This window comes from Oncorhynchus clarkii, chromosome 6 (assembly GCF_045791955.1).
Source record: "Oncorhynchus clarkii lewisi isolate Uvic-CL-2024 chromosome 6, UVic_Ocla_1.0, whole genome shotgun sequence".
Taxonomy (NCBI): Eukaryota; Metazoa; Chordata; class Actinopteri; order Salmoniformes; family Salmonidae; genus Oncorhynchus; species Oncorhynchus clarkii.
Window position 1 is genome coordinate 31,424,577 of NC_092152.1, and position 14,934 is coordinate 31,439,510.

The following is a 14,934-nucleotide window of genomic DNA, read 5'->3' on the forward strand; positions in this document are numbered from 1 at the left end:
AGAAACAAATCTGGAGTGTCTCAGCGGTCTAATGCACTGCATCTGAAGAATTTGTTCTTATTAACTGACTAGTTAAATAAATGTTAAATAAAAATACATAAATAAAATAAATCATGTCAAGGTGACCATTACCTGCCCCACATAATTAATTCAAGACAAGAATCATACATAAATACCCATATAATTAATTCAAGACATGGATCATACATGAATACTCAAGGAGGAATTATTTGTTTTATAGTGTAGGGTGGCCTGTATGGTTTATAATATATGCAATAGAAAAGTAGTTACTGCAAAATGCACAGTGAAATGCACAGTCACCGCGCCCTTAGTTGCGTGTATTTTCTGCTGTGTCTCTTTAAATACAGTAGGAAGTGCAATCGGTCTGTGTGGAGCACAGAGCGCGGTTACCGCTGCGGTATGCGCGATCCACAGGGCTGTTTGACAGGCGGTCTGGACACGAAGAGAATAGACAGGTCGTCTCACCGCGACACGCTGGCGGCATCATACCGACATTGACCCAAATATATGACAGCGGTGTACAGAAAGGATAGTCTCCCGCCTACCGTGTTCAATTTCATTTGGTTTGCTTCAAGGACCATATTCCACGTTCTTCTCTCATTGTAAATAAACGTGTGGCAGCATCCAATTAATGTTTTATAGAACTGGACCCAAATTGGTTTGTAACGGGATTGAGAAACTCAGTGACAGAACACCCACGCATGGACGTTATGGCGAATTCATAAATTAGTTACCCTATCTCAACATTTAGACTACCACTGGATCTATTTTCTTGACATTGTGAGGAATTTTCTCCAAGCGAGGACCAAGATTGTGCATGAGAGCTGTTTTCAGACCCATTCTTATTTCAGAGTTGCATCTTTCTGTTACCCGCGCATTAGGTTCAACCAAAGATTTCCTGAATATGCGGTAATGGATTGTACTCACCTTTGGAAGATTTCTCTCTCATGACTCCTATTTGAGGTAGGTTACAGACATTATCATATTATATTCAGTTCGATGAAAGTTGTCAAACATTGATTCAAAAAATGTTTTACCAGATATAGAATTTTACTAGGCTATTATATGCATTTTCTATGGGCAGATTTCTATTGTATGATTTAACATCTACCAGCAGATTTCTACTGGATAACGTCTGTTTCTATCAGCTGGTTTCTACTGTATAGCATCTGAGACATTGATAAGTGCCCCAATCACAATTGTTTTGACGATCAGACAGTGCAGGGTAATTTCAGCAAACCAGCAAACCCACTCTCCCCTCGGATCTTTATGTATGCTGGGCCACTGGGCCACTGACATGAATTTAAGTCATACAAATATATGAATGTAGCCTACAGTAGCCTATAGTTTATTATTTTCCAAGCCTACTGAAGGTGGTGGTGGTGAGAGACCAATACCACTGATAATGGTGGAGAGAGTCATTGCCATTGAGCTGAAAATTTCAACAGACATTTCAAGATTTCCCTGAGGGCCTATTAATTGGCCTACCATTACCAGACTCTCATATACAGTTCCTTCAGAAAGTATTCACACCCCTTGACTTTTTCCACATTTAGTTGTGTTACAGCCTGAATCTACAATGGAATAAATGTAGATTCTGTGTCACTGGCCTGCACACAATACCCCATAATGCTAAAGTGAAATTATGTTGTTGGAATTTTTTACAAATTAATTAAAAATGAAAAGCTGAAATATCTTGAGTCCGTAAGAATAGAGGCCATTTGTTTTGGCAAGTTGTTGCAGGAATTAAATTCCTCTATGTTTTAACACCCAATTAAAATTAAACACTCTGTCAATTCATAAGGATTTGTATGACCCTTATTTTATAGAAATGAACAGAGCGCAGTCTTAAAATCAAACAGCAGCTTTTATTCACGAGAGTACTGCTCCTTACACATTTTACCACAGGTTATAAACTGAAAATGACGTCAGCGTTTTCTAAATGTTCCGTCTTTTCTTGACACTGGTAGAAAGGCTCTATAGTTCTCAAGCCTTCCCACCTCGCCTAGAGCCAAGGTCAGCCAGTGTAGATAAGCATTCTACCCAGTCTGGCGATATAGTTCATTCATTTCTACCAAGGAACAGACAGTCATTGTTCTAATTCTTGATTATATTTACACACATTATATTCAGTACTAGGATTAAAAAGAAAATTCATACATATACAGTAACATAATAGTATTCTGATTAGTACATATACAGTAACATAATAGTATTCTGATTAGTCAGTCCTGATTGAAATGTATACATAATTAGTCATTATTGATAAAAATTCCCTTAACACAAGTCTACATAAGTTCAGGAGTAAAAATGTGCTTGACAAGTCAAATAAGTTGCTTGGACTAATAGTGTTTAACATGATTTTTGAATGACTACCTCATCTCTGTACCCCACACATAAAATTATCTGTATGGTCCCTCAGTTGAGCAGCGAATTTCAAACATAGATTCAACCACAAAGACCAGGGAGGTTTTCCAATGCCTCACAAAGAAGTGTGATGGGTAAAAAAACAGACATTGAATATCCCTTTGGGGATGGTGAAGTTATTAATTACACTTTGGATGGTGTATCAATACACGCAGTCACTACAAAGATGCAGGCATCCTTCCTAACTCAGTTGCCAGAGAGGAAGGAAACCGCTCAGGGATTTCACCATAAGGCCAATGCTGACTTTAAAACAGTTACAGAGTTTAATGGCGGTGATAGGAGAAACTGATGATGGATCAACAACATTGTAGTTACTCACCAAATACTAACCTAAATGACAGAGTGGAAAGAAGGAAGCCTGTACAGAATAAAAAATATTCCAAAACATGCATCTTGTTTGCAATAAGGCAATAAAGTAAAACTACAAAAAATATGCCAAAGAAATAACTTTATATCCTGAAAACAAAGTGGTATGTTTGGGCCAAATCCATCACAACAGATCACTGAGTACCACTCTTCATATTTTCAAGCATAGTGGTGGCTGCATCATGTTATGGGTATGCTTATTATTGGCAAGAGTTAGGGAGTTGTTTAGGACTAAAATAATCAGAATAGAGCTAAGCACACACAACATCATAGAGGAAACCTGGTTCAGTCTGCTTTCCAACAGACACTAGGAGACAAATTCACCTTTCATCAGGGCAATAACCTAGAACACAAGGCCAAATATATACTGGAGTTGCTTACAGAGACAACATTTAATGTTCCTGAGTGGCCGAGTTACAGTTTTGACTTAAATTGTCTTGAAAATCTATGACCAGACATCATCATGGCTGTCTAGCAATGATCAACAACCAACTTCACAGGACTTGAAGAATTTGAAAAATAATAATGTTCAAATATTGTACAGTCCAGGTGTGCAAATCTCTTAGAGACTTACCCAGAACGATTCACAGCAGGAGGGCTCTAATCGCTGCCAAAGGTGATTCGAACATGTATTGACTCAGAAGGTTGACTACTTATGAAATCAAGATATGTTAGTTTATTTTTTATAATTTCTTCACAAATGTTAAGATTTTTCTTCCACTTTGACATTACAGAGTATTTCAAATTCAATCCATGCGTATATTCCCACAAACCAAGTGGAGCTCTCTATAGTCTGTGATCAATTATACAAAGTCAAGTCAGGAAGAGGTTGTTTGATTTTCTGTGTGTGTGTGTGTGTGTGTGTGTGTGTGTGTGTGTGTGTGTGTGTGTGTGTGTGTGTGTGTGTGTGTGTGTGTGTGTGTGTGTGTGTGTTTGTGTAAAACGATCAGCTCCCCTGAATCTCACAACACCTGATACATGCAGGGTTTATTTGGATTAGTTAGTTGTGCTAATGGAAATGTGAGAGTGCCCTCTGCACCAGTAGCCAACTCATCTCAGTGTGTGTAATCAGGCCCAGTCAGTGGCTCTGCCAGGCTGCATGTCATTATTTCCCTGCCTGTTCTGGAGGGCTTGCTCTATGTAAATATTGTTTGGCCGTGAGAATCAACACATCGTAACTCTCACTTTAACCAAAGTGTGAGGCAGCTGGACTTTCATTAGAGCCCTCCTGCTAATGTTTAACTAGCAGAATGACTTGCAGATCCACCTCAGATAGTAGAGGAAACCGGCCTGCCTTTCTGCCTTCCTGACTTCCTGCCTTCCCTTCCTTAACCCTCTGTTATTCTGTTACTGAGGCTAATGACAAGGTTAGAGATGTGTTAGATGTATTCTTCTTTGTGGGAGCTCAGTAATGGGGAAATTAACTGAATTGATATTCGGTGGTATTCATAATGAAGCATTATCTGTCAGCAGGTGCTCTCCAGAGGCACAGTTATTCAGTACTGGAAATGAGCAAACATTCCCACATTTAACGCTAACCCTAACATTCTTGGGTCAGAATAATATAATAGCAATATGTTAAGTCTTTAAAAATGACCACAAGGCCGCTGAACTACCCAGTTATTAATGCTGGGAATTGTTCAGACTGCTGCCATAGTACAGTACAGTAGGCTATAGTAATTACCCTCTGGAGAAAGTAAGTATAAAACCGGGCACCCACTATTACTGACAAGTTGTGTATGTATTATATGTGTCAACACCTTGTACTTTTAAAAGAGGTTGATGAATTACAAGTCACTCATTTTGACAAATGAAACCATTATCTAGCTTAAGTGTAGCTGGCAGTAGCCGTCCCACCCTGCAGCCATCTACTAGCCTGAGGCTGAGAAAGTGGGGGGACAGGCTAGAGATACGAAAGCTCAAAGGGGTTTGGATTCTGAGTGATGCTGTGCCAAACAGCAAATCTGAATAATGTTCCTCTCGCCCCTTTGCAATTAGATAGGAAAAATAGACATTCAGGTGCTCTCAATGACTGTTATTGGAATGGTTGTAGTGAAGTAAAATTTGATATGTGCGTATTATATATACCTCACATGCCACTCATAGTAAAACTAAGCAATTGGCCCATTAAATGAATTATTTGACTCCACAAAGATGATTTAGCAGTATGCCAGAGACTAAAGTTGAGTTACAGTAATAGGGAATCAATAAATGTCTGAAAATGGAATTCTAAATACAAGTGTATTTAATTACTTTGTAAAATGAATGAAATAACATACTGAATAATTTGTTTTACCTTTATTTAACCAGGCAAGTCAGTTAAGAACAAATTCTTATTTTACAATGACGGCTTACCACGGCCAAACCCTCCCCTAACCCGGACGATGCTGGCCAATTGTGCGCCGCTCTATGGGACTCCCGATCACAGCCAGTTTTGATACAGCCCAGGATCAAACCAGGGTCTGTAGTGATGCCTCTAGCATTGAGATGCAGTGCCTTAGACCACTGCGCCAATCGGGAGCCTTATGCCATACAAGACATACAGCTTAAGTTACAAAGCATTAACAAGCATTACAAGGCATTATTTTAAGCATGATCAGAGAGGGAGCCCATAGCTCATGGGAGAGGGAGAGAATGAAAGAGAAGGAGAGACTGTCTCACCAGTGCAGATCAGGAACAAAAAGGAGAGTGAGACAATGAATCTAAGACCTTCTTTAAGCCTCAGTTGTTTGGATTCAAAATCTGAGTTGTTGACCAACAGCATTACTGGTTAATCTCCAATCAGATATAAGACCTACAGACCTTTAAAGACAACAGAATCTCTGCTTCTAAGAGGTGTGACAATGGGGGTTGGTGAGATCAACACAGAGAATGTTGAATTCCTAAGACAAAACAGAGGAATCCTTGCATTCAGTGTAAATAGTCACTTTGGGGGCTGTGTCGCCCTACATGGTAACTAACCATGGTAATAACAGATGCACGGTACAGTATTTTCTAGTATTGCCCATTATATATATTCATTCATTCCAATTACTCACCAGGCCAGCTGACACATTCAAACAGTTGTGAGTACTCATTCCTTTCAACCTTCCAATAATCTTTTTTTTAAGTTAAAAAAAAATCTAGTATGTAGGTAGTATTTCATTTAGAATTTCAGATTCTAGCAGGCTTAGTACCCAGCCCAATAGAGCACTTTAAAGCCCCTCAGATATGCACCTGATATGCACGCCTAGTGGTTATAGCATTGGACTAGTAACCAAAAGGTTGCAAGTTCAAATCCCCGAGCTGACAAGGTACAAAATCTGTCGTTCTGCCCCTGAACAGGCAGTTAACCCACTGTTCCTAGGCTGTCATTGAAAATAAGAATTTGTTCTTAACTGACTTGCCTAGTAATTTTTTTTTTTTTTTTTTTTAAAGAGCCATGACCAGATAGCAGCAACAGCAGCATAGTGAAGAAGGCTTTGAATACCTTCAGAGTTTATATGGCTTCCTTCTTTATCCTCTTGGTGAACTCTCAGTGACTCCTCATGGATCAGAATAAGTGGTTCTGGTCTGTGAATATAACCAGAGGAGCTGACATAAAGAGAACATCCATGGCTGAGCTGGTCATAGCAATGAAACCTTCTGAACCCTGCTGTGTTATGGAAAGGCACTGTACTGTCCTGTATTGTATGTGTGTTTGATGATGTGCTCTCTCTCTCTATTGATATTTCATTATCATGAACGGATGCCAAGATTCTCATTAGGGTGTATACAGAAGTAGCCTGGCTATAAAAACGGAGCTTCAGTGTTGAGTGCTTAAGCTCTGGCATGTGGACAATCGCTCCTCACTGTTCTCTGGGTTTCGTCAGTGCGGTGTCTCAGGGAAGTGGCATATTAGACAGAGGGAGTTGATGGTTTTCTCTGTACTCGTTGTCAAATACTGTTTTGGTGCAGAATAAGCAGTGTTGGAAAAAGAGACTCAATTGTCATACTTGAGTAAAATTACAGATACCTTAATAGAAATGACTCAAGTAAAAGTGAAAGCCATCCAGTAAAATACTACTTGAGTAAAAGTCTAAAAGTATTTGATTTTACATATACTTAAGTATCAAAAGTAAATGTAATTGCTAAAATATACTTAAGTATCAAAAGTAAAAGCAAAAGTATAAATAATTTCAAATAATTTCTATTAAGCAAACCAGTTGGCACCGTTTTCTTGTTTTTTACATTTACGGATAGCCAGTGGTACGCTCCAACACTCAGACATAATTTACAAACGAAGCATGTGTTTAGTGAATCCACCAAATCATAGGCAGTAGGGATGACCTGTCCTGCTAAGCATTCAAAATGTAACAAGTAATTTTTGGTGTCAGGGAAAATGTATAGAATAAAAAGTACATAATTTTCTTTAGGAATATAGTGAAGTAAAAGTAAAAGTTGTCAAAAAATATGAATGTAAAGTAAACTACTTAAGTAATAGTTTCAAGTATTTTTACCTAAGTACTTTACACCACTGAGAATAAGAATCATAGAAAGACAGAACAGCAGATCTGTGGCCTGTCAGTTATAAAGAGGTTAATCAGTGGTTGAAGGAAAGAACAGTGAATAAGACACATCCATCATCTCAATGAAAACAGTTTAATGCCTCCAAATTCTGACAGGTAAATTAGGCATTGTCTCATTTATGATCTCTATAAGTAGAGATGTAGGACTCATATAGTGATGGCTTAGTCATGTCATGTCAAAGGGACATGACAGAAACATCTACAGTATGTACAATGACATCTTTGTGATTGGTTCTAATATAACCAGTGCTGGCTCCATGCATAAGCGATATAAGTGGTCGCTAAGGGCCACCAACCGCTAAGGGGCCCCCACCAAAAACAATATATATTATTTATTTATTTGGGAAGTCAGTCTTACTGTTGCGAGTTAGAATAGTAGAATACACAATGTGCAATTTCGAAATTTGGTTGTGCATCAGCAGTTTTTCTCTTGTTATGTCAGTCACTGACAGTCACAAAATTACCATGTCAGCTAACAACTTTTACATTGTTAAGTTAGTCTAACCTCACCTCTCCTGAGTCCGAAAGGGAGTTGCAGTGATGGGACAAGACTGTAACTACCAATTGGATATCACAAAATTGGGGAGAAAAAGGAGTAAAAGTTCAAAAATAAATAAAAATATAAAGTTAGTCTAGCCAGCTACTGTATCTAAACTTGTATTAATCATGTCTGAATATCGACCGTGCATGCTGGGTAGGTGCCCAGGAGCCCTGAACTCCAAGGGGGCCCCATTGATTTTGTTAGTTACTCTCACTCAGATATCATTAACATGACATAAGTTTTGACAAAATGGATTGAATTGCAGGAAATTAGCTGTAAAACTGCAATTGTTTTCTCTCTGCCCCATGGCAAAATAAATACAATTGCATGAAATGTGTTATAATTTCTTATTATTGCAATAGGCCCTGGAACAGGGAACAGAAACGAAAAACAGAAAATGGCAACAAAATTTGAGGAACAGAATCAAAACCGGAATCTAAAGTGATCTAAACTGTTCCAGAACAGAACCATAATTTTAAAAGCATGGGAACCGGTTAATAACATTATTTTAAATTCAAGAAATGTTGGAGTCCCAGAAGAAACACAACTAAGCGCCTATGCAAAGCCTTCACTCTGTCACTCAGAGAACGTATTTCAGTGTCTGCCTGCAAGTCGTAAATCTTTGCCAGTGGATGTGTGTGTGTGTGTGTGTGTGTGTGTAGGCTACCGTCATTTTAAAAGCATGGGAACCGGTTAATAACATTATTTTACGTTCCAGGCATTTTTATTCCAGTCCCAGAAGAAACACAACTAACACCCCTCCCCCATATCTTATGCCTGCCCATACCATAACCCACAGTTGAAATTGAGATTCATTTGTGAATAGAACACTTCTCCAGAGTGCCAGTGGCCATCGAATGCTCACTGAAGTTAGGGATGATGCCAAACTGCAGTCAGGTCAAGACCCTGGTGAGGACGACAAGCACACAGATGATTATTCAGCTATGCAACCCAGAGTTTCATCAGCTGCCTGGGTGGCTGGTCTCAGACGATCCCCGCAGGTGAAGAAGCCGGATGTGGAGGTCCTGGGCTGGTGTGGTTACACATGGTCTGCAGTTGTGAGGCTGGTTGGATGTACTGCCAAATTCTGTATATCTGTACATTTCTGATGTTGGAGGTGGCTTATGGTAGCGAAATGAACATTCAATTATCTGGTAACAGCTCTGGTGGACATTATATTTTTCCACCATTCATTTTTCCCATGGGGGATTTTAGAAACACTTACATTAAGGGATATGTTTCTTGCAGGCCTACCTTGGCGTGACGTTTTGATAACCATGTAAATCTCTCGTGGATAAGGTTACTTTCATCAATATATTCGGCTCTATTTACTCTCAGATTTGAAAATGCTAATTAGAATCAATGTAGACATCATACAAAACTACAAATCCCTGCAAGCGCTTAAACCTTATCTCTAGCTGACACCTTTGCTAACAGTGTTAACTTGCACAAGACAGTTCACAGAATTGTCAATGTAGCCTATTTATTCATTACTACATTTAGCTAACATTAGATAGTTCATCCAGAGATTCTTACCTTTTCCTCAATATGGCAGTCTCGTCCAGATCATCATGGCATTTGTAGTTCTTTATGATAGCCACATTAGAGGCTAATTAGCAATACATTTTTGGGGGGGTAAATACAGGCAAATATATCGATAATAGTCACCTTGTCCTAGAGAGATTTACACGGCTATCAAAACGTCACGCCAGGGTAAACCTACACAAAACAGCCCTTTAAGTGTTTCCAAAATCCCCTTTGGGAAAAATGAATGGTGGAAAAACAATTGGAACCATTTCGCTGTTTGACCTCTAGGCACTCTATGATCATGCTGTTTAATTAGCTTCTTGATATACCGCACCTGTCAAGTTGATGGAAGGCTCACTCACAGGGATGTAAACATTTGTGCAATAATCTTTTTGTGCGTATGGAACATGTCTGGAATCTTTAATTTAATTTCAGCTCATGAAACATGGAGCAACACTTTACATGTTGTGTTTACATTTTTGTTCAGTTTAGAACTCACCTGCAGCTCACCTCTGCTACAGTCACGCCCCTTTCACCTTCTCCTACGCAACCGACAGTATAACTCATCCGCCGCCTGTGTGATCTGAGTCAATGTAGCAGAATTAAATAACCATAAAATGTATTCTGTGGGTGCTAGATTGACTCAGTTCACACAGTCTGCTTAGCTGGCTGCTGAGGTTGATGCGGAGAAGGAGGAGGTCAGTGAGTGCAGCAGAGGGGTGAGTGTGTAGAACATGCGAGCTAAGCACTTTCTCAAATCATCATTCCTCGATTCCTCTCTTCACATCCTTCTCAAAACCCATTGGAGAAGAAGGTCAGATGGGAGGGACCTTGTACCTTCTCCTCCAATACAGTTGCGATACAATACAGGTGAGGAAATAGGATGCGAGTAATCAAGGAAAAACAAAGTGAGAGAAAGCCCTAGTAGCCATCATGAGGTGATGTCACCGGCCCTGAGACCTAAAGTACTGATATCCTAGCCCAACCAAGATCATGGTTTTAGAAGGATAATGTACTTTGCTTTGTGGGTATGAAGTCCTGTTGTGGACAGGGTTTGCCTCCTATGTCAGCCATAAAGGGATTGTTACACCCACACCAATGATCAAGGACATTAACTTCAGCTGCAAATCTGTGCAATATCATCAGACAAAATGAGAGTGAGTGACACCCAAATAAAAGAGACAAACAGGGAATGTTCAATGACCCAGAAAATACACTATACTTAATTCAAAGAATCAATGCTTTATTTCAATGCCCATATACATGGTTAGTAGATTTAGACATCCATCTTTCTCCAAAACAAGAGATGATTGAATAGTTAAATTAATAGTGTCTAATACACATAATGTCAGTGCTGGGCTTTAACAGAAACTTGCACACCCAGTATTTATTTATTTATATATTTTTATTCAACCTTTATTTAACTAGGCAAGTCAGTTAAGAACAAATTCTTAATTACAATGACGGCCTACCAAAAGGCAAAAGGCCTTTTGCAGGGACAGGGGCCTGGGATTAAAATAAATAAATAATTGCAATATAAATATAGGACAAAACAAACAACAACATAGCATGGCAGCAACACAACATGACAACAACATGGTAGCAACATGTCATGGTGGCAGCACAAAACATGATACAAACATTATTGGGCACAGACAACAGCACAAAGGTTAAGAAAGTAGAGACAATAATACATCACATAAAGCAGCCACAACTGTCAGTAAGAGTGTCCATGATTGAGTCTTTGAATGAAGAGAATGAGATAAAACTGTTCAGTTTGAGTGTTTGTTGCAGCTCGTTCCAGTCACTAGCTGCAGCGAACTGAAAAGAGGAGCGGCCCAAGGATGTGTGTGCTTTGGAGACCTTTAAAAGAATGTGACTGGCAGAACGGGTGTTGTATGTGGAGGATGGGGGCTGCAGTATATATATCAGATAGGGGGAGTGAGGCCTAAGAGGGTTTTATAAATAAGCATCAACCAGTGGGTCTTGCGACGGGTATACAGAGATGACCAGTTTACGGTGGAGTATATAGTGCAGTGATGTGTTCTATAAGGAGCATTGGTGGCAAATCTGATGGCCGAATGATAAAGAACATCTAGCCGCTCGAGAGCACCCTTACCTGCCGATCTATAAATTATGTCTCCGTAATCTAGAATGGGTAGGATGGTCATCTGAATCAGGGATAGTTTGGCAGGTGGTGTGAAAGAGGAGTGATTACGATAGAGGAAACCTAGATTTCACTTTAGCCTTTAACCTTCACTTTAGCCAGCTTTAATATGTACTGAGAGAAGGACAGTGTACCGTCTAGCCATACTCCCAAGTATTTGTATGAGGTGACTAACTCAAACTCTAAACCTTCAGAGGATTTAATAACACCTGTGGGAAGAGGGGCATTTTTCTTACCAAACCACATGACCTTTGTTTTGGAGGTGTTCACATCAAGGTTAAGGGTAGTGAAAGCTTGTTGGACACTAAGAAAGCTTTGTTGTAGAGCATTTAACACAGAATCCTGGGAAGGGCCAGCTGAGTATAAGACTGTATCATCTGCATATAAATGGCTGAGAGAGCTTCCTACTGCCTGAGCTATGTTATTGATGTAAATTGAAAAGAGCGTGGGACCTAGGATCGAGCCTTGGGGTACTCCCTTGGTGACAGGCAGTGGCTGAGACAGCAGATTTTCTGACTTTATACACTGCACTCTTTGAGCGAGGTAGTTAGCAAACCAGGCCAAAGACCCCTCAGAGACACCAATACTCCTTAGCCGGCCCACAAGAATGGAATGGTCTACCGTATCAAAAGCCTTGGACAAGTCAATAAAAATAGCCACACAATATTGCTTAGAATCAAGAGCAATGGTGACATCATTGAGAACCTTTAAGGTTGCTGTGACACATCCATAATCTGAGCGGAAACCAGATTGCATAACCGAGAGAATACTATAGACATCAAGAAAGCCAGTCAGTTGATTATTGACAAGTTTTTCCAACACTTTTGATAAACAGGGCAAAATAGAAATAGGCCTATAACAGTTAGGATCAGCTTGATCTCCCCCTTTTAATAAAGGATGAACCGTGGCTGCCTTCCAAGCAATGGGAACCTCCCCAGAAAGGAGAGACAGGTTAAAAAGGTTGGAGATAGTCTTGGCGATGATAGGGGCAGCAACCTTAATGAAGAAAGGGTCTAAACCATCTGACTTAGATGTTTTTTTGTGGTCAAGTTTAAAGAGCTCCTTTAGCACCTCAGACTCAGTGACTGCCTAATGGGAGAAACTTTGGGCAGGGGAAAAAGAGGGAGTAGCATCATGGATAGTTGCATTAGAAGGGGTGGGAGATGAGGAAATGTTGGATGGACAAGGAGGCATGGCTGAGTCAAATAGGAATCCTAACTTAATGAAGTGGTGAACCGTGGGCTTTTTCAGTAAATAATACTCAAGTAATAGCTGCCTGGACAGGTGATAAGGTAACATTGAGTGAGGAAAGGCCATTCTGGGTGGTGGGGGAAAAAAACAAGATTTAGGTAACAAGATAATGTCCTAATGAAGTATGACATTGTGCGTGTGTGCATACTTACATGTTTCTCCTTTATACATTTCACTCATTTCATCCTCATCAAACGCTTACATTTTTTGGTTATGCTAATGTTGATGCTCTATGAGGGGTTTCAAGAGCCAGTGTGTGGATAGATGTTCCTCTCCCCCCTCTTTGAAGGATGTGAACCCAGGCCTGTCCAATCAAAGTAACACTTGTTTCTCCGCTGGGCATCCTCCAGCAGACGCAGATACAGCAAGGCACTGAGGGAGAGGATGTTGTTTAGCCCACCTGCCCGTGACTATTGTTTGGTTTTAGGAAGGGGGTTGTGGTGGTGGGTGGGGCTGGTGTGTGGTTGGGGGTCCGGTATGCAGGGATATAGACGTCAGTGAATCACAAGTGTTTTTCCCTGCGCGATGGGGACTCTGTCACTCTACTTTGTTAACATCTCTAACTGTGTCTACCGGGCCGAGGAGGAAGGACGATGGATCAGCAGCGTTAGAGGCATCCCATGGTGATGGATGACTGCGGAACGCCGTAGAAAGGGCAGGGAAACATGCACTGTCACAGAAACAAGAAGATGATTTGTCATCATTACCGTCATTAACCAAGGTCGTTACTCTAACACTGCTAGTCGGTGTGTGGAGATACAATGAATCCACTCTATAAGGACGGTGGTGTTTACAGGCTTGTTTACAGTATATACTATAATGTGGTTCAGCATGCTCATACTCTCCGTTCCTATTTGGATCGTTGAACTTGAATTGGTATTGTGTTTTGATTATTTAAATTTGTTCATATGGCGTTGTCAGTCATCTATACCCAGCATTCACATCATCCATCAATCAACTGGTTATGTGAGGTTAATAATGCCAGGTCTTCTCAGTTGGCAGAGTTGAAATAGATAATGAATATGTTATTAAGCTCTTTCCTGACACACACATGCTTATTAACCCAAAATGGTTGATTAGGTCCGATAGTCAGTCAATGTAGAAGGACCTTCCCAAAGCCGCTATTTCAAGCCTTGTCATGTGAAACTTTACACAGTCATAACCATGTCATAATATGTCATAATAGCTGACATAACTTGTCATAATATGGTCATAACACTGGCATGACACATATATTTACACATGTGGTGACATATATTGCGTTATGTTATGGCTGGTTACATAAGAGTGTCAAAACTCACATGTATTCAAATGTATTTTTTCCCTGCCAAGAAGTTTCCTTTCCTTTTAAAGTTTGTTTCTTAAGTCCTTTGTTGTTGTTGTAATGAATTCTGTTTACAGACATTTTTTTCAATTTAAATAACTTGCAGAAAATACACTTTATGACACTGTCATGAAGCATTATGACCATCACGTGTCACTTTACTTGGACTAAGAAAATACACTTTATGACACTGTCATGAAGCATTATGACCATCATGTGTCACTTTACTTGGACTAAGAAAATACACTTTATGACACTGTCATGAAGCATTATGACCATCACGTGTCACTTTACTTGGACTAAGAAAATACACTTTATGACACTGTCATGAAGCATTATGACCTCCATAATCATATAAGCCAGATAGGCCTATCACGTACATGCCCTTGTGTCAGTCATCAGTCAAAAAGAGGGTGTCTTTTCCTGCTCCTGAAATCTGCTCCTGCATTCATCCCATACATCAGCAACAGAGCATTGGGGTAGGTGCGTGTCTGACATCAATTTGTGCGCAATTACAATGATAATTTAATATGGTCAATTTCATCAAATGTGATACAACAAACATAATGTAGACTATGGTTTAATTTAATATTTGGCCTTGTATAGTCGGTTTTGTGGGTTTTGACACTCTTATGTAGGTGTCATAACCAGCCGTAAAATAATGCAATATATGTTACAAGAGGTCTAAATATATGTGTAGTGTTATGACCATATTATGACAGGTTATGACAAGTTATGTCAACTGTTATGACATATTATGACG

The 14,934-nt window shown here is 39.7% G+C and overlaps 1 protein-coding gene across 1 annotated transcript in view; it reads left to right on the top strand.

Moving 5' to 3' along the window:
• The first annotated feature begins 415 nt into the window (after positions 1 to 415).
• The window catches only part of LOC139410971 (sialate:O-sulfotransferase 2-like), a 191,069-nt gene continuing 176,550 nt past the window's right edge, over positions 416 to 14,934 (top strand). The window contains exon 1 of the mRNA XM_071156711.1: positions 416 to 984. The gene's annotated coding sequence lies outside the window, so the exon portion shown is untranslated. The remainder of the gene's footprint in view (positions 985 to 14,934) is intronic.